This window comes from Solanum verrucosum, unplaced genomic scaffold, assembly GCF_900185275.1.
Source record: "Solanum verrucosum unplaced genomic scaffold, falcon-dt-bn FXZP01000187.1, whole genome shotgun sequence".
NCBI lineage: Eukaryota > Viridiplantae > Streptophyta > Magnoliopsida > Solanales > Solanaceae > Solanum > Solanum verrucosum.
Window position 1 is genome coordinate 129,354 of NW_026020413.1, and position 20,792 is coordinate 150,145.

The following is a 20,792-nucleotide window of genomic DNA, read 5'->3' on the forward strand; positions in this document are numbered from 1 at the left end:
TATAATCATTGCGAAATTTATTTAACAACTTTGAAAGATAAATTTTGTTATTTAACTGCATCATTTTTTGTCTCAAACACCATTAAAGTTACAATTTCAAAAGGTAAGTTCGTTTTCTTATTTTTATCTACTAAAAATAGAAATTAGCGACGAATAAATTATGTAGTTAAACAAAAAAAATATTTCTCATATTTATCGATTAATTAATAAGATATTATAAGTCACAAGATATTTAGTGACAGATTTGAGATAAAGTTTGTAACTAATATCATTTTATTTTTCTATTAATATTAATGTCGAATATAGTGGTAGGTGGAAAGTAATTTTAACCATTGAATAAAAGTTTGGGGTTCGGGCTTTGAGGATTAAATAACATCTGATAGGGCGTTTTACCCCCAAAATGATACTTTCTGACTCAAATCTACATTAGTTGGATGGAAAATGGGTATCAAACAATTTGTGAAAGAAAAAAAACTTCCTATAACTATCCACAAATTTATATTTTATTTTACTTTTCAAAGTTCGAATAAATGGCATTTCCTATTAAAATATTTCAACCAGATTATGAATTTTAGATTTAACATTCTTTTTATCCATTAATATGTGGAAGTTATATTTACCATTTGGGACTTATTTGAGAGGTTTATGTTGGGGCCCAAAAGGAAAAGTGTGTTTTGAACAAAACAAAACCATTCTCGATAGCATCAGATTTAATGTTGTTATAAGCCTTCGTCTTTGTAAGAAAATAAGTCTTAATTATGTATGTGGAAATAATATGGCATCATGGTGTAATAAGGAGCCTCGCGATATCTTCAATTTGTGATCGTGGATGACTCTATCATGATCACAAAGGGAAATAATGTCATGAAAATAAAAGTGAATATCAAAAAAATTTAATTCATTTCAAGACTTTTGCGGATTTTGAAGCTCCACCTAGGACAATTATTTTCTACCTGAGTTCCTAAATCAAATCTCTAAATCAATCCTACGAGTCAGTCCTACGACCCGTCAAACACTCTACAGTTCATCCTATCAAGTCGTAGGTCCAATATTTAGAAACTTAATTTTCCAAAACTCAACTTTGGTCTATGACTTCCTTCCTATGACCCATAGGAATTCCTACGGTTCGTAGGTTGTACTCATAGAAACTTGCATTAGTCATTTTTTCTGCATTTTTCTTTCCTTTTGGACATATCAACTTCCGAAGTTTTTACAGAAAAAGACTCAAATATTCTTTAAAATAATTGTATGGCAGACCTACCATTGCAACCTACAACTTATAGGAATTCTTACAGACTATACTTGTCAATCGTAGTTTGAGTGACTGGGCCTAAAATTCATGTCACTTCGATGAGACCTTCCGACGGTCCGTATACCCAAACCGCAGAACTCAAATTTTACCCCAAAATTTCACCAAGTTTGGATTGCTTCTAAGGAACCTATCTACAGTCTGTAGAACATCCCACGACCTGTTCTAGTCAAAAGTTGATCAAGTTATTGGGATTTCAAATTTCTCAAAACATGACCCACTTCCTACGGATGTACTCTATGGTCTGTAGAAGCATTTACGACCTATAATGTGGATCCGTAGAACACAACCAGTAGCTAATAAGTGAAATCTTTCCTTTTCCAAATTCTGAGGTGTTACATTTAGTTATGTATAATATTGATTCAAAAATTGAATATGTAAATTTTAATCTAAATAAAATAAAATTTTAATCAAAATATTTGTAATAGATATTTAAAATAGGTTCTCTCTATAAATTAATATTAGTATTAAAAGTACATTGATACATACCATTTTTTCATAATTTGACTCTTAAAAAAGTACTTTTTTAAAAAGAGATTAGTCAAACAAAATTTTCTTATCAAAAGCATTTTTCAAATGAATTAGCCAAACACAAATAGATTTTTTTCTAAAGAATTTTTTTAAAAAGTCATTTTTAAAAAGTGTTTCTAGAAAAAAACAGTTTATAGCATACACTGAAATAGGCTCTAGCAGCATCCTATCCCTGGTATTCTGTTAGCAATTAATTACATAGATTTACTAGCTTTATTTCAACATATCATAAACTTATTTGTATTTTATGACAAGTAATATGTTTTGACCAGTAATTTAAAGATACAGATTTACTAGCCTTATTTGAACTAGTACAATAAATTCATTTATATCTTTTATAAAGTAATTAAAATTTACAGATTTATAAAGTTTATACTAATTAATATGATAATTTCATATCTTCCTTCAGCCCCTATATAAGAGTCCTAAATGGCATAGACAATTCATAATTTGATAGCATACAAAAGTTCAATAGTGAAAAAATCATGAAGAGATTCACTATGCTTTTTCTTTCTCTATGACAATATTTTTCACTTTGTTTGACCATTCACTAGGTATGATTTTTTATCCGATGCATATGAAATTATTTTATCAATAAGTATGTGTTCAGATATATGTTTTTATTATTCATTTTTTTAATCATGTTGATTTATGTGTAATCTTCTCATTATTTTGTATCAGGTGATAATGATACTAAATTTTGCCCAGGAACTTTTACGACTAATGATGTATGTGTTAATATTAGTTGTGGAAATCTAGCTCTATTTCACTGGCCAGCAAGTTCGATGCCTCATGATTGTGTTTGCACTGCAGCAGGAAGCAATCAAAGTCTTTGTACCTGTCAAATTCGTTGTTAAACAAAATTATGCAATAAAAATGGTTATTATTGATGTTAATTGAGTAATGATACATGTCAATTTAATGATCGAGAATAACTAAAAACAAATAGAAATCAAAAGTTGAACAATATTTTTTATAAGTGAAAAGCTTAACTTTAAAAGTTATGAGATCAAAATAGCAATTAAAAGTTGAACAATATTTTTTCCCTTCAAACAAGTGTCATTAATAGAGCAATTTTGTAATTTTATCAAACCAGTGTAACATATAAAATGACACATGTCAAAACAATGTAATAATAAATTATATAAATTATTGTTATCACATATATTTACTTGCCTTTTGCATCTTCAAAATTAAAATAGATAGATGAAGTTGATTGTTCAAGAAAGTCATTAGGTGCCCACTTAAATGACCAATAAATTATATCATTTTTGAGAGTACATAATCAACATAAAATTTTAGATCAATATACAATCTATATATATAATCATTGCGCTATTTATTTAACAACTTTGAGAGATAAATTTTGTTAATTAACTACTTAATTTTTTGTCGCTAACCCCATTAAAGTTACAATTTCAAAAGGTAAGTTCATTTTCTTCTTTTTATTTACTAAAAATTGAAATTAGCGATGAATAAATTATGTAGGTAAACAAAAAAAATTATTTCTCATATTTATCAATTAATTAATAAGATATTATAAGTCACAAGATATTTAGTGACATATTAGCGATGAAGTTTGTAACTAATATATCATTTTATTTTTCTATTAGTATTAATATCTAATATAGTGGTAGGTGTAAAGTAATTTTCAACCTTGACTAAAAGTTTGGGGTTCGGACTTTGAGGATTAAATAACATCTGGTAGGAGCGCTTTACCCCCAAAATGATAATTTTCTACTCAAATCTACATTAGTTGGATGGAAAATGGGTATTAAACACTGTGTGAAAAAAATAATATAAACAAAAAAACTTCCTATAACTATCCACAAAATTATATTATATTTTACTTTTCAATGTTCGATTAAATGGCTCTCCTATTAATAATGTTTCAACCCAATTCTGAATTTTAGATTTAACATTTTTTTTATCCATGAATATGTAGAAGTTATATTTACCATTTGGATCTTAAATGAGAGGTTTATGTTGGGGCCCAAAGGGATGAGCATGTTTTGAACCAATAACCCATTCTGGATAGTATCAAATTTTGTTTTTCTTAATGTTGGTATAAGACTTCGTCTTTGTAAGAGAATAAGTCGTAATAGTGTATGAGGAAAAAATATGGCATCATGGTGTAATAAGGAGCCTCGCGATCTCTTTAATTTGTGATTGTGTCTAACCCCATCAGGATCACCAAGGGAAATAATTTCATTAAAATAAATAGTGAAAATCAAAAAAAATTAATTCATTTCGAGACATTTGAGGATTTTGAAGATCCACCAAGGACAATTATTTTCTGCTTGAGTTCCTACGTCAAATCTCTAAATCAATCCTACGAGTTAGTCCTACAACCCGTCAAACTCTCTACAGTTCGTCCTATCATGTCGTAGGTCCAATATTCAAAAACTTAATTTTCCAAAACTCAACTTTGGTCTACGACTTACTTCCTATGACCCATAGGAGTTCCTATGGGTCGTAGGTTGGACTCGTAGAAACTTGCTTTAGTCAATTTTTTGGCATTATCTTTCCTTTCAGACTTTCCAACTTCCGTGGTTTTTACAGAAAAAAGACCCAAAGACCCTTTAAAATAACTGTAAGGCATACTACGATTTCAACCTACGGCTTGTAGGAATTCTTACTGACTATACTAGTCAACCATAGTTTGGCTGACTGGGTCTAAAATTCATCCAACTTCGATGAGACCTTTCGACGGTCCGTATACCCAAATCGCAGAACTCAACTTTTACCCCAAAATTTCACCAAGTCTAGATTGCTTCTACGGAACCCATCTACAGTCTGTTAAACATCCCAGGACCTGTTTGGTCAAAGGTTGATCAACTTATTGGGACTTCAAATTTATCGAAACTTGACCCACTTCCTACGGATACATTGTACGCTCTGTAGAAGCATCTACAACCCGTAGAATGGGTCCGTAGAACACAACCAGTAGCTAATAAGTGAAATCTTTCCTTTTCCAAATTTTGAGGTGTTACATTTATTTATGTATAATATTGATTCAAAAATTGAATATGTAAATTTTAATCACAATATTTGTAATAGATGTTTAAAATAGTTTCTCTCTATAAAATAATATTGGTATTAAAAGTACATTGATACTTACCATTTTTCATAATTTGACTCTTAAAAGCACTTTTTAGAAAAAGATTAGTCAAACAAAATTTTCTTATCAAATGAATTAGCCAAACACAAATAATTTTTTTCTAAAGCATTTTTTAAAAAAGTTTTTAAAAAAAATGTGTTTTTAGAAATAAAAAGTTTTTTGTAGAAACCGAAATAGGCTCTAACAACATAATATCATTTGTTTTCTATAAGCAATTAATTACATAGATTTACTAGCTTTATTTCAACATGTCATAAGCTTATTTGTATTTTATGACAAGTAATATTTGATGACCAGTAATTTAAAGATACAAATTTACTAGCCTTATTTGAAGTAGTACCATAAATTCATATATATATCTTTTATAAAGTAATTTAAAAATTACTAATTTATAAATATTATACTAATTAATATCATAATTTCATTTCCTTCAGCCCCTATAAGAGTCCTAAATGGCATCGACAATTCATACTTTCATTGCATACAAAAGTTAAATAGTGAAAAAAACATGAAGAGTTTCACTATGCTTTTTCTTTTCTCTATGACAATATTTTTCACTTTTTTTGACCATTCACTAGGTATGATTTTTTTTCGATGCATATGAAATTATTTTATCAATAAGTATATGTTCAGATATATGTTTTCATGATTCATCTTTCTAATCATGTTGATTTATGTATAATCTTCTCATTATTTGGTATCAGGTGATGATACTAGTTTTTGCCCATGAACTTTTACGACTAATGATGTATGTGCTAATTTTAGTTGTGGAAATCTAGCTCTATTTCACTGGCCAGCAAGTTCAATGCCTCATAATTGTATTTGTGCTGCAGCAGGAAGCAATCAAAGTCTTTATATCTGTCAAATTCGTTGTTAAACAAAATTATGCAATAAAAGTAGTTATTATTGATGTTAATGGAGTAATCATACATGTCCATTTAATGATTGAGAATAAATAAGAATAAATAGAAATTAAAAGTTGAACAATATTTTTTATGAGTGGAAAAACTTAACTTTAAAAGTTGTGAGATCAAAATTGCAATTAAAAGTTGAACAATATTTTTTCCCTTCAAACAAGCGTCATTAATAGAGCAATTTTATAATTTTATAAACCAATGTAACATATAAAATGACACATGTCAAAAAAATGTAATAATAAATTATATAAATCATTATTATCACATATATTTACTTGCTTTTTGCATCTTCAAAATTAAAATAGATAGATGAAGTTGATTGTTCAAGAAAGTCATTAGGTGCCCACTTAAATGACCAATAAATTATATCATTTTTGAGAGTAAATAATCAACATAAAATTTTAGATCAATATACAATCTATAGGTATAATCATTGCGAAATTTATTTAACAACTTTGAGATATAAATTTTATTATTTAACTGCTTAATTTTTTGTCGCTAACACTATTAAAGTTACAATTTCAAAACGTAAGTTCATTTTCTTCTTTTTATCTACTAAAAATAGAAATTAGCGACGATCAAATTATGTAGTTAAACAAAAAAAAATTCTCATATTTATCGATTAATTGATAAGATATTATAAGTCACAAGATATTTAGTAACAGATTAGCGATGAAGTTTGTAACTAATATCATTTTATTTTTCTGTTAGTATTAATTTCTAATATAGTGATAGGTTGAAAGTAATTTTCACCCTTGAATAAAAGTTTGGGGTTCAAGCTTTGAGGATTAAATAACATCTGGTAGGGGCGTTTTATCCCCAAAATAATACTTTCCGACTCAAATCTACATTAGTTGGATGGAAAATGGGTATTAAACACTGTGTGAAAAAAAATAAAAAATAAAAAACTTCCTATAACTATCCACAAAATTATATTATATTTTACTTTTCAATGTTCGATTAAATGGCTCTCCTATTAATAATGTTTCAACCCGATTATGAATTTTAGATTTAACTGTTTTGTTGTTATCCATGAATATGTAGAAGTTATAATTACCATTTGGAACTTATTTGAGAGGTTTATGTTGGGGCCCAAATGGATGAGTATGTTTTGAACAAAAAAATCCATTATGGATAGTATCGAATTTTGTTTTTCTTAATGTTGGTATAAAACTGTCTTTGTAAGAGAATAAGTTGTAATCATGTATGAGGAAAAAATATGGCATCATGGTGTAATAAGGAGCCTCGCGATCTCTTTAATTTGTGATCGTGGATGACCCCATCAAGATCACAAAGGGAAATAATTTCATTAAAATAAATAGTGAAAATCAAAATAAAATTAATTCATTTCAAGACTTTTGAGGATTTTGAAACTCCACCTAGGACAATTATTTTCATCTTGAGTTCCCACATCACATCTCTAAATCAATCCTACGAGTCTATCCTCAACCCGTCAAATTCTCTACGGTTCGTCCTATCAAGTCGTAGGTCCAATATTCAAAAACTTAATTTTCCAAAACTCAACTTTGGTCTACGACTTCCCTCCTACGACCCATAGGAGTTCCTATGGGTCGTAGGTTGGACTCGTAGAAACTTGCTTTAGTCAATTTTTTGACATTATCTTTCCTCTCAGACTTTTCAACTTCCGTGGTTTTTACAGAAAAAAGACCCAAAGACCCTTTAAAATAACTGTAAGGCATACTACGATTTCAACCTACGGCTTGTAGGAATTCTTACTGACTATACTAGTCAACCGTAGTTTGACTGACTGGTTCTAAAATTCATCCAACTTCGATTACACCTTTCGACGGTCCGTATACCCAAACCGCAAAACTCAAATTTTACCCCAATATTTCACCAAGTCTAGATTGCTTCTATGGAACCCATCTACAGTCTGTTAAACATCCCACGACCTGTTCTGGTCAAAGGTTGATCAACTTATAGGATCGAATCCTTGGCTAATTCCACAACCAAAGACAAATCTTGAGTTTCTTTTCTCCTTTCTCCTCTTTTCCCTCCTCTCAAAGCCCTAGCGTATTTCTTAATTACGTAAACAAAACTAACTCATTTTAGACTCCAAATAATTTACAAAAAAACGGATTAATTAAATGGGTAGGGAAAAGACTAAACTACCCTTCAAAAATCCGGATTAGACTTTCCTTATTCAAACAACCCAACTTCCAAAGGGCATATCTCACCCATACGAACTCGGAATCGCACAAACTTGGCGACGTTGGAAAGGTTATTCCAACATCTTTCCTGCATACCTGGAAACACACCTAACTCATCCTGAGCAAGGAGTTATGGTCATTTGAAGTTGACGAAAAACTCAACTTAACATACTTAACCATTTTCCAGATTTTTATATTCTTTCCAAAAATGGCTATTTCAAATTCTTTAACTTCTTCCTAGTTATTTCAATTTGTGAGATGTTACAATATCTCCCCTTTGGGAACATTCATCCTCAAATGAGATTACTCTTACTAGGCTGGGGGTGTAATATCAATCATACATTTAAAACAAATTTCTTTCTTTGGTTTGAGATAATTACTCAAAACTTAGCTTAAAAGCTCTCTTGAAAATTGGTGTTTCCCTTTCTTGTTCAAATGTGAAAACATTTTAAACTCTTGGGAATACTTAGTTCCCTATAACTTTTGGAGAAATGAACTCAAATCTCTACTCTTTCCTTAACTTCAAACTTAAGTCTTAGAACAAATTTAAAATGTTTGTGAAAGACTTTTAAAAAGCTTTAATGAACTTCTCTTGACTTGCTTCTTAACTTCTAAACTTGACTCTTAACTTTCCTTGAATTGAATTTTGGATTCAAGGATTGTGATTTGTGATACGAAATATCTCATGATGTTTAGGAGTGTTTTTAGATAGCTAAACATGAGAAAAGATTTAAAAAAATCACTGTCTGAAAGCTGGTCCGCGACGCGGAGATGTATTTAAATTTTTGGTCGCGAATATACTTTTTGAGGAAAAACGGTCTGTAACCGCTCCCCGCGACGTGAAGAGATTTTTCTCAAATTTGAGGAGCAGGTCTGCGACGCGGAGCTAGTGCCCAGATTTCCCCGACTAATTTCCTTTTTCGTTTTCCAGCCCCAATTTGCCCATACTCGGTTCTTTTTCCCAAATTCTTTTTAGATTCAGATACCCAGCAAATGTACCTAAGAACCAAACTCCAAACAATTCTATAATTCGACTTAATGATCTCAGAAACTTCTCAATCACAGCCCAATTCAAGAACGACATCAAATTCAAGAATACATATCAAGAACATCAAACTTTCAAACTCTTTTAGGATGAATTCACGCTGAAATAAACATGTTTGGTGCGTGGATTAATGAACACAACATTCTGAAAGACTCACATAACTTGTAGGGATTAACCCTTGGCAAAATCCACATGAAATTCTCAAAGAATTCGACGAGCTATGAACTTTTCTTCTCCTCTCTCCTCTCTCCTCTCTCCTCTTTTCTCTTTTCTCCAAGCCCTACTGTATTTTTGTAAAAGCGTAAAATGATCTAATTCTGATTAGACCCTAACTTAATTACCAAAATGAAATAAAATAATTGGGCAAGGGAAAGACCAAACTACCCTTTCAAAATTCGGATTGGACTTTCCTTATCCATACAACTGAACTTCCAATGAGGATATCTCACTCATACAAACTCAAAATCATGCAAACTTGACGGCGTTGGAAAAATAATACAAAGATATTTCCTACGCTATCTGGAAGCGTACCTAACTCATCATGAGCTAGGATTTTTGGTCGTTTGAAGTTGACGAAAAATCATACTTAACATAACTTAACCAAATTTCCAGATTTTTCCATTCTTTTCTAAAATGACTATTTCCAATTTTTAACTCTTCCTAGTTCTTTCAAATAGCGAGATGTTACAATATTTCCCCCTTGAGAACATTTGTCCTCGAATGAGATTTCTCTTACTAAGCTAAGGGTGTAACATCTAACATTCAGCTCAAACACCCAACAAGCATAGCAATTTCAACATGCTAACTTATAAATGAAAGAGTACTAAGAATAGAATTAGTACCTTAATTTGGAACTTCTCTGGATTCGAAGAGATGTGGATACCTCTTCTTCATGTCCTCCTCAGCCTCCCCAGTAGCTTTCTCAACAAACTAATTCCTCCAAAGAACTTTGACTGATTCTACCTCTTTTGTTTTCAACTTGCGAACTTGGCTATCTAGAATCTGAACCGGAATCTCTTCATAAGATAGGCTATCCTTGATCCCAATATCTTCAGTTGGTATGATAATTGAAGGGTCCCCCTTGCACTTCTTCAACATAGAGACATGAAATACCGGATGAACCGCTGCTAGCTCTTGGGGTAGCTCTAACTCGTAAGCTACATTACCAACCCTTTTGGATATTCTATAAGGGCCAATATACCGGGGACTATGCTTCCCCTTCTTACCAAACCTCATGAAACCCTTCATGGGTGAAACAATTAAATATACCCAATCATCAACTTCAAACTCTAACTCCCATCTCCTAACATCAGTGTAGGAATTCTGACGACTCTGCGTTGTTTTCAACCTCTCTTGAATCACTTTCACTTTCTCCATAGCTTGATGAACTAAATCATGTCCTATCAACACAGCTTCACCAACTTCAAACCGTCCAATGGGAGATCTACATCTTCTCCCATAAAGAGCTTCATAAGAAGCCATTTGGATGCTAGAGTGGTAACTACTGTTGTAAGCAAACTCAATGAGAGGTAGGTGATCATCCCAATTCCCTTTGAAATCAATCACACATTCCCTCAACATATCTTCGAAAGTCTGAATATTGCACTCTACTTGACTATCTGTTTGAGGATGAAAAACAGTAATTAAGTTCACCTTTGAACCCAAGCCTTTTCGGAATGACTTCCAAAACTGTGCAGTAAATTACGCACCTCTGTCTGAAATAATGGAGACCGAAACTCCATGAAGTCTAACCACTTATTGAAGATACAACTTGGCGTAATCCTCTATTGTATGGGTACTCTTTACCGTTAAAATGTAGGTTGATTTTGTCATTCTGTCTACAATCACCCAAATCGAATCATGTTGCCTGCGAGACCTTGGCAAACCTGTGATGAAATCCATATTAATCATCTCCCACTTCCATTCCAGAAGTTCTATATTCTGAGCCAAACCACCGGACCTTTGATGCTCTACTTTAACTGGTTGGCAATTCAGACAGTTAGCCACTAACTCTATAATGCCTTTCTTCATGCTACTCCACCAATACACCTCTCTCAAATCACGATACATCTTTGTGGAACCCGAATGAATGGAATATCTAGAGCTATGAGCTTCCTCCATGATCCACTCTTAGAGTTCATCCACTCTTGGTACACACAATCTACCTTAATACCTCAACACACCATCTCCCCCTTGTTCAAAAGCCATAACTTTCTGCTTAAGAACATTTGCCTTCAATTCAAGCAAAATTGGGTCTTGATTCTGCTTCTCTTTTACTTCTGATACTAATGATGATTCAGCCCCATTCATCACCACCGCTCCTCCTTTTGTGGAATCCATTAGTCAAACTCCCAGGTGTGCAAGTCTATGCACATCTTTCGCTAATTCTCTTTTTTTTCCCTCGACATGGGCACTACTACCCATAGACAACCTGTTCAAAGCATCAACAACAACATTAGTCTTACCTGGGTGATAAAGAACACTCATGTGATAATCCTTGAGTAATTCTAACAACCTCTTCTGTCTGAGATTAAGCTATTTCTAAGTAAACACATACTGAAGGCTTTTGTGATCAGTGAATACATTTACATGAACACCATACAAATAATGAAACCATATCTTCAAAGAAAATACTACAACAACCAACTCTAAGTCATGGGTTGGGTAATTCTTCTCATGAACTTTCAACTGTCCGGAGGCATTAGCTATAACCTTGTCATTCTGCATTAACACACAACACAAACCAACTTAGATACATCACAATAGACAACAAAGCCATGCGTACCTTCTGGTAATGTCAAAATTGGGGCAGTAGTCACCCTTTTTTTCAATTTCTGAAAGTTTTTCTCACAAGCTTCAGACCATTGAAACTTCACTGTCTTCTGAGTTAACTTGGTCAAAGGGGATGAAATAGATGAGAACTCCTCTACGAACCTTCTATAATAGCCAGCCAAACCCAAGAAACTCCTAATATCAGTTGGAGATGTGGGTCTAGGCCAATTCTGCATTTCCTTAATTTTCTGAGTATCAACTTTAATTCCCTCTCCAGACACAATGTGGCCTAAGAATGCCACAGACTCAAGACAAAACGCACACTTAGAGAACTTGGTATACAACTCTCTATCTTTTAGAGTCTGGAGAACTATTCTGAGATAACTAGCATGATCTTCTTCATTCCTTGAATAGATTTGTAATTCATCAATGAAGAAGATAACAAACATATCTAAATAAGGATTGAAAACTATATTCATAAGGTCCATGAACGCTGCAGGTGCATTGGTCAAACAATAGGACATGACCAAAAACTCATAATGACCATAACGCGTCTTGAATGCTGTCTTTGGAATATCACATTCCCTCACTCTTAATTGATGGTAGCCTGATCTGAGGTCTATCTTAGAAAAACAAGTAGCACCCTGAAGCTGATAGAAAAGATCACCAATCCTTGGGAGAGGATATTTGTTCTTTATGGTTACTTGTTTAACTGACGGTAATCTATACACATCCTAAGGGAACCATCCTTTTTTCTCACAAATAAGACCGGAGCGCCCCAAGGTCAGACACTTGGTCTAATAAAGCTCTTGTGAAGGAGGTTTTTCAACTGTTCTTTAAGCTCATTCAACTCTGCTGGTGCCATTCTATATGGCAGAATAAACATAGGACGAGTATCTTGGAGAATGTCTATACTGAAGTCTATTTCTTTCTCAGGAGGGACTCCGGGAAGATCATCAAGAAAGACTTCTGGAAACTCTCTTACTACTGAAATTGACTGAATATGAGGTATCACTAGAGTCACTAACTCGGACTAAGTGATAGACACACCCCTTGGAAACTAAGGTACGAAATAAAAGGGCCCTTAGGCACTGCTGAACTGCTCTTCAACTTTATAACTGGTTCACTAGAAACTAGCACTTGACTACTCAAGTTCTACAATCTATTAATGCATAACAGGCATGAAGCCAGTCCATATCTAGAATGACATCAAAAACTACCATGTCTAACTCAACTAAATCAGCGATGGTACTCTTGTGATTGACGAAAACAGAAAAATCACGATAGACTTTTTCTGCTAGAATAGACTCTCCATCAGGTGTAGAACCACCGAAGGCTCAAGAAGTTTCTTAGGCTGAACATCAAAGTTAAAGACTTAGATCATACAAGTGATAACATCTAGAGAGTTCTCTTGCTCTTGGTGACTAGTGATCGCATAAAGACGGTTGGCTCCTCCTCTAGTACCGGAAGTAACTCATCTAGGTGCAGCTTGTCTGGTGGAGCAATTGATGAAGATTGGGCTCTATTGCCCTAATTCCCACTACCTTTTCGGTTCTTAGGTCACTCTTTCATAAAGTGACCCTCTTCTCCACACTTGAAACAACTGACTGGCCATCACGACACTTACCTGGGTGGGTTCTACCACAGTTAGCACTTGCAGGAGCCCAGGTTTAGCTCTGAAGTGTTGGGAATTTTGGCTATTATACTCACCTTCGTTTTTGGGTGCAGGTGCACTAGCAGATAATGTAGCAGGTCCCTTTTGCTTTTGCTGAAAAGACGAATGGTTCACATTACTTTTCTACTGCCCGGACTCATTCCCTGTCTTAGCTTCATATTTCTAAATTCCTCCCTATCCCTCAACTTCTCTTCCTTAACCTGCTGCACATAGACCATCAACCTTGATATATCCATGTCTCCAATTAGCATCGCTGCCCTGCCCTCTTTGCTTGATAGACGAGACAACCCAGCAACAAACAAACTTATTCTACTCCTCATGTCACCAACCATTTATTTGCTTCTCTTAGCTCACGAGTAAAGAAACGCCTCTAGAAGGCACTCTCGACCATATGCCAGCTCAAAATTGATTACACATAAGCACGAGTTAGAAAGAGACTTTTATAGAGATACACTTTATCGCACGAAGTGAGTATGAAAGAAGTAAAGGAATTCCTAAATATTGCAGCCTCCTAATGATAGATGTGGCGTGCTTCACACCGATAACTAGGACTCTACAGACACATCTTCATAGACTCCGTAGGACTCTTAAACTTTATGCTCTGATACCAAGTTTGTCACGCCCCGAGCCTAAACCCTGGGTAGGACTGGAACTCGAGAACCATTGGTGGCCCCAAGCGAACCCTTAGCGTGGCTTACTTACACAGCGAAAGACTCTAAGAATTATTACAATGATCAAATGCACTTTACTCAACTGCTTAATAAAATAATTAAGAATGTTTAAAGGTCAAACATTCAACTTGGCCAAAATGGCAACTCAAGTCTTAACATATGAAATAATATTGTAAATACAACTGACTACTAAGTGTCTGTAAAGCCTCTAAAATAAAGAGGGATGTCGGGACAGGACCCCCGATCATCCTAACAACTGAAAAGCTTAAACGATTATGAAAAGGACCCTTTGGAAAGCAAGGAGGCTCACTAGCGGACTCCGAGTGCTCAACATGAACAACGAGGCACTGGATGCTGATCCTGGTTACCTGTGTCTGCATCATAAGATGATGTAGGCCAACTGGCATCAGTACATTAAATGTACGAGTATGCGAGTTGGAATGCTAAACATAACTTAAGCTTGAAAATGATTTGTAAGAAACTCTTACCTTGGCTTTATTCAATTCATGAATAACTCAACTCAAAATGCAGTGTAAAACAACAATAATAGTGCAATTTATACAAAGCATTTAGAACAGTAAATAACAACTCAATTTTTCAAACATATGTAATAACAAACTCAACTTTACTTATATATCAAAGTAATATAGTGTCTGTGGGAGTTTCTCTAACCGTTAACCACCACTATGAGCCTAAGTGGTGATACAACGTCTTGCCCACACTGCCAGAACTGTCCTATAATTTTCCGTCATTTAGAATACCTAAACTAAGTGAATCCACTAGTCCATGCTAAAAGCATCTTAACGAGTCATCTAAAAAGTATGATCTTTTACTACCCATGATGGCCAAATGTTTTATGGAAACATGAGTTAGTATGAACTCGCATCCCCATATCGGTGCTCAATACTACTCCCAAAATATACTTAGCTCCTATGTTTTTAAAACAAACTTATTTCTTTGGTTTGAAATAATTACTCAAAACTTAGCTTAAAAGCTCTCTTGGAAATCGGTGTTTCCCTTTCTTGTTCAAATGTGAAAACATTTTAAACTCTTGGGAATACTTAGCTCCCGATAACTTTTGGAGAAATGAACTCAACACTTTACTCTTTGCTTAACTTAAAACTTAAGATTTGGAACAAAGTTAAAACATTGTGAAAGATTCTAATAAACATTAATGAACTTCTCTTGACTTGCTTCTTAACTTCTAAACTTGACTCTTAACTTTCCTTGAATTGAATTATGGATTCAAGGATTGTGATTTGTGATAGGAAAGATCTCATGATGTCTAGGAGAGTTTTTAGATAGCTAAACATGAAAAAAGATTTAAAAAAATCATTGTCTAAAAGCAGGTCCGCAATGCGGAGATGTATTTAAATTTTTTGTCACGAAAATACTTTTTGAGGTAGAACGTTCCGTGACCGCTCCGCTCTGCGAAGAGATTTTTCTCAAATCTGAGGAGCAAGTCCGCGATTCGGAGCCAGTGCCCAGATTTGCCCGTCTAATTTCCTTCTTCGTTTTCCAGCCCCAATTCGCCCAAACTCAGTTCTTTTTCCCAAATTCTTTTTAGATTCAGATACCCAGCAAATGCACCTAAGAACCTAACTTTAAACAACTCTATAATTAGATGTAATGATCTCAGAAACTTCTCAATCTCAGCCCAATTCAAGAACAACATCGAATTCAAGAATACATATCAAGAGCATCAAACTTTCAAACTCTTTTAGGAAGAATTCACGGTAAAATGAACATGTTTGGCACGTGGGTGAATGAACCCAACGTTATAAAAGCCTCACATACCCTGTAGGGATTAACCCTTGGCGAAATCCACACGAAATTCTCAAAGAATTCGACGAACTATGAACTTTTCTTCTCCTTTCTCCTTTTTTCTCTTTTCTCCAAGCCCTAGCTTATTTTGGTAAAAGCGTAAACTAATCTAATTCTAATTAGACCCTAACTTAATTACCAAAAACCAAATAAAACAATTGGGCAAGTAAAAGACCAAACTACCCTCTCAAAATCCGGATTGGACTTTCCTTATCCAAACAACCCAACTTCCAATGGGAATATCTCACTCATAAAAACTCAGAATCGCGCAAAATTGGCGGCATTGGAAAGATAATTCAACTATCTTGCCTACGGTATCTTGAAGCACATCTTAACTCATTCTGATCTAGGAGTTTTTTTTATTTGAAGTTGACCAAAAACTATACTTAACATAACTTAACCAAATTTCCAGATGTTCCATTCTTTCCTAAAATGACTATTTCCAATTTTTAACTCTTTCTAGTTCTTTCAAATAGCGAGATGTTACACTCTATCTGATATAATCGAAACTACCTCTTGAAGATATAACTTGGCATGGTCCTCTGTTGTATGGGTAGCCTTTACTAGCAAAAAGTGGGTTGACTTTGTCATTCTATCGACAATCACCCAAATGGAATCATGCTGCCTGTGAGACCTCGGCAAACCTGTGGTGAAATCCCTATTTATCATCTCCCACTTCCATTCCAGAAGTTCTATATTCTGAGCCAAACCACCGGGACTTTGATGCTCTACTTTAACTTGTTGGCAATTCGGACACTTAGCAACGAACTTTGCATGCCCTTCTTCATGCTACTCCACCAATAAACCTTTCTCAAATCACGATACATATTTGTGGAACCCGTATGAATGGAATATCTGGAGCTATTAGCTTCCTCCATAATCCTCTCTTGGAGTTCATCCACCCTTGGTACATACAATCTACCTTGATACCTTAATACACCATCTCTCCCTTGTTCAAAAGCCATAATTTTCTCCTTATGAACGTTTGCCTTCAACTCAAGCAAAATACGATCTTGGTCCTACTTCTCTTTTGCTTCTGACACTAATGATGATTCAGCCCCATTCATCACCACTACTCTTTTTTCCGTGGAGTCCATCAGTCAGACTCCCAAGCGTGCAAGTCTATGCACATCTTTTGCTAACTCTCTCTTTTCTTCCTCAACATTGGCGGTACTACCCATAGACAACTTGCTTAAAGCATCAGCAACAACATTAGCCTTACCTGGGTTGTAAAGAATACTCATGTAATAATCCTTGAGTAATTCCAACCACCTCTTTTGTCTGAGATTAAGCTCTTTCTGAGTGAACACATATTGAAGACTCTTGTAATCAATGAATACATCAACCTGAACACCATACAAATAATGACACCATATCTTCAAAGAAAGTACTCCAACAACTAACTCTAAGTCATGGGTTGGGTACTTCTCATGAATTTTCAACTATCTAGAGGCATAAGCTATAACCTTGCCATTCTACATTAACACGCAATTCAAACCAACTCTAGACGCATCAGAATATACAACAAAGTCTTGCGTACCTTCTGGTAAGGTTAACACTGGGAAGTAGTCAACCTTTAGATTTTCTCACAAGCTTCAGACCATTGAAACTTCATGGTTTTCTGAGTTAACTTGGTCAAAGGGGTTGAAATAGATGAGAACCCCTCTACGAACCTTTTATAATAGTCAGTCAAACCCAAGAAATTCCTAATATCAGTTATAGATGTGGTTCTAGGTCAATTCAGCACTGCCTCAATTTTCTGAGTATCAACTTTAATTCCCTCTCCAGACACAATGTTTCCTAATAATGCCACAGAATCAAGCCAAAACTCACATTTCGAGAACTTAGTATACAACTCTTTATCTTTTAGAGTCTGTAGAACTATTCTGAGATGTCTAGCATGATCTTCTTCATTCTAGAATATATTAGTATGTCATCAATGAAGATGATAACAAACATATCTAAATAAGGTTTGAATTCTCTATTCATAAGGTTCATGAATGTTGCAGGCGCATTGGTCAGACCAACGATATGACAGAAACTCATAATGACCATAACGGGTCATGAAAGTTGTCTTGGGAAAATCACACTCCCTTACTTTCCACTGATGGTAGCCAGATCTGAGGTCAATCTTAGAAAAATAAGAAGCACCCTGCAGCTGATCGAAAAAATCATCAATTCTCGGAAGAGGATACTTACTCTTGATGGTAACCTTGTTCAACTGACGGTAATATATACACATCCTAAGGGAACCATCTTTATTTCTCACAAATAAGACTGGAGCACCTAAGATGAGACACTTGGTCGAATGAAACCCTTATCAAGGAGATCTTTCAACTGTTCTTTAAGCTCTTCCAACTGTGCTGGTGCCATTATATATGGCGAAATAGAGATAGGACGAGTATCTGGAAGAACATCTATATCGAAGTCTATCTCTCTCTTAGTAGGGACTCCAGATAGGTCATCTGGGAAGACTTCTGGAATTTTTTTTACAATATGAACTGATTGAATATGAGGTATCTCAACACTAGAGTCATTAACTCGGACTAACTGATTTGAAACATTTTTTTCACAAGTGAAATGAATCCTACAATATAAACATTATTACAAGTAAACAAAATTACAGCTGGTACATAAAGCAATAGAAGCACTTCTATCAGGTCCCTTGCTGTTTTTGAAGCTTGAAAGTATCTCTCTTTGAATGAATAAATAGGTAATGTTGTTTGTTATTTGATATATACCATGAGGAGTTATTATCCAACGTACAAACAACCTCGTCGCTTCTGATTGGTAAAGTACTCTGCAGCTTCACCAACTTTCTGACGCTGACAACTTTACAGTTGTTCAGCACTTTGTCACTGGACGAGTACTCATACTCTACAGAGGACCAGGTCCCTACACTTGTAAGGAGATCATCAAAACATTTATGAACATGAGCCCTTATCAATTTCCCCCTTTTTGATGATGACAAACAACCTGCATTAACTCCTCTCATGAGTGAGCAATCAGCTCCCCCTTAGTTTAGTGCCCCTAACAAACACAGTTCCCCTTAATTCAATGCCCTTAACTTTACCAGCAAACTTTACAACACAACTTCCCCCTTTTGACATCATTGAATAGGTGAAGCAGTAAACATATTCAAGTTAAACTACGAGGCATGCGGGAATTTAGGGTCATGGGACACACATAACACGAGTATGAAAGAATAAAGAGAAAATCAAACCATACATGAACAGGGCAACACCAAAATTAGCATTATATCACAAATACCGACCACTGTAAACAGTCAAAACAACAAAAGGCCACAAGAGTTCAGGAGTACACGATGGAGAAAACAGAAGACAACTAGAGAGACCAGACACATTTAGGACGAATGAGGGGAGGGATTAAAAGCACGCATCAACAACATCAGGTGTTCATTGGCACTCTCATGGGCATGTATCAATTGCTTGTTTAGGGACTTAATTTCCTCATTGAGAGAGGCATTAGTCTTCAACAGCATTGTGTTTTCATCCCTCAACTCTTTGAGAACCTGCTTATGACCCTCACTGGTACCAGGTCCTCTAGAAACAACCTTCTGTAATTCAGACTTGAGCCTAGTGATTTCAACCTCCTTATTGCTCAGAATCTTGGTGAGATCAGTTACCTCCCTCTTAGAGTGGCTTGCTGCTCCAGAACATCTGCCACCTGAGATCTGCCATTAGCCTGTCCCTCAATGCACTCACATTCTAGTGGAGTAGACAGAGTGAACATCTGCTTGGTGGTACCAGGTAGCCCTTTTCCCAATCTTCAAAATGATTGAAAATAAAGTTTAACAGATACCCATAAGGAATGTCGTGCTCAGCATTCTTCCATGTCATTATCCTGTGCATGTGTTCCAACATGATAGCAAGGAGGTTGATTTCTTCAAGCTCATCAAGCTTTTCCATGAGGAAGAGATTGGCAACGGATGCTACTATTCTCTTCTCAGTTCTGGGCATCATTACTTTGTTAATGAACTCGAACATCAACTCTTACTCCCTTTTGAGAAACTTCTTAGGGAGCCCTGCAAGCTTGACATCTCCTCGCTTGGTAGCATGCTTTGAGAAATCACCAGTTGGTTTACAACCCTCAATAGTTCGAATTCCTACCACATGCACTCCAAGAATGATTCCTAGAGTTTCTTCATCAAGATGAATCTCCACATTCCTGATAATAGTTTTGATTCCACCCCCTTCCAGTAGCTCCATCTTGCAGAAGAATTCACGCACTCTGGGTTCGTGCAAGTATGGAACTGGTGATTCAAAAAGATGATTCCAGCCTTGAATGGTAACAACGTCAACTAGATTAGTCATCCCAAATTTTGTTAAAATGTCAGGATCAAAGACTCTACCATTCAATACTCTTTGTTGCCCAATTTTCTCTACCCGCTCCTCTCTAGTCAATTCCTTTTCTTCGATTTGATTTTTAACCTTGGGACTATGTCCTTTTACGGGTTGTTCCTCTAACTGCCTTTTCCCTTTTACAAGAGGTTTCTGCTTTTTAACCTTCACCCTCTTTGCAAGTGATTTCACCCTCTTTACCTGAGATTTATTTCCCCCTTTTTGATTTCCCTTGGATTTAACCCTTTCTTCCTCAACTTCTCTTCTCATTTCTGCCACATACTTGGCAACATCCTCGAACTCAGTTTCACTATTCTTAATGGACTGGGGAGCAGAGGCAAGTTATTCAGGTTCAAGTCCTTCTCTTCTCCTCTTCCTATTTCTCTCAGTCTGGG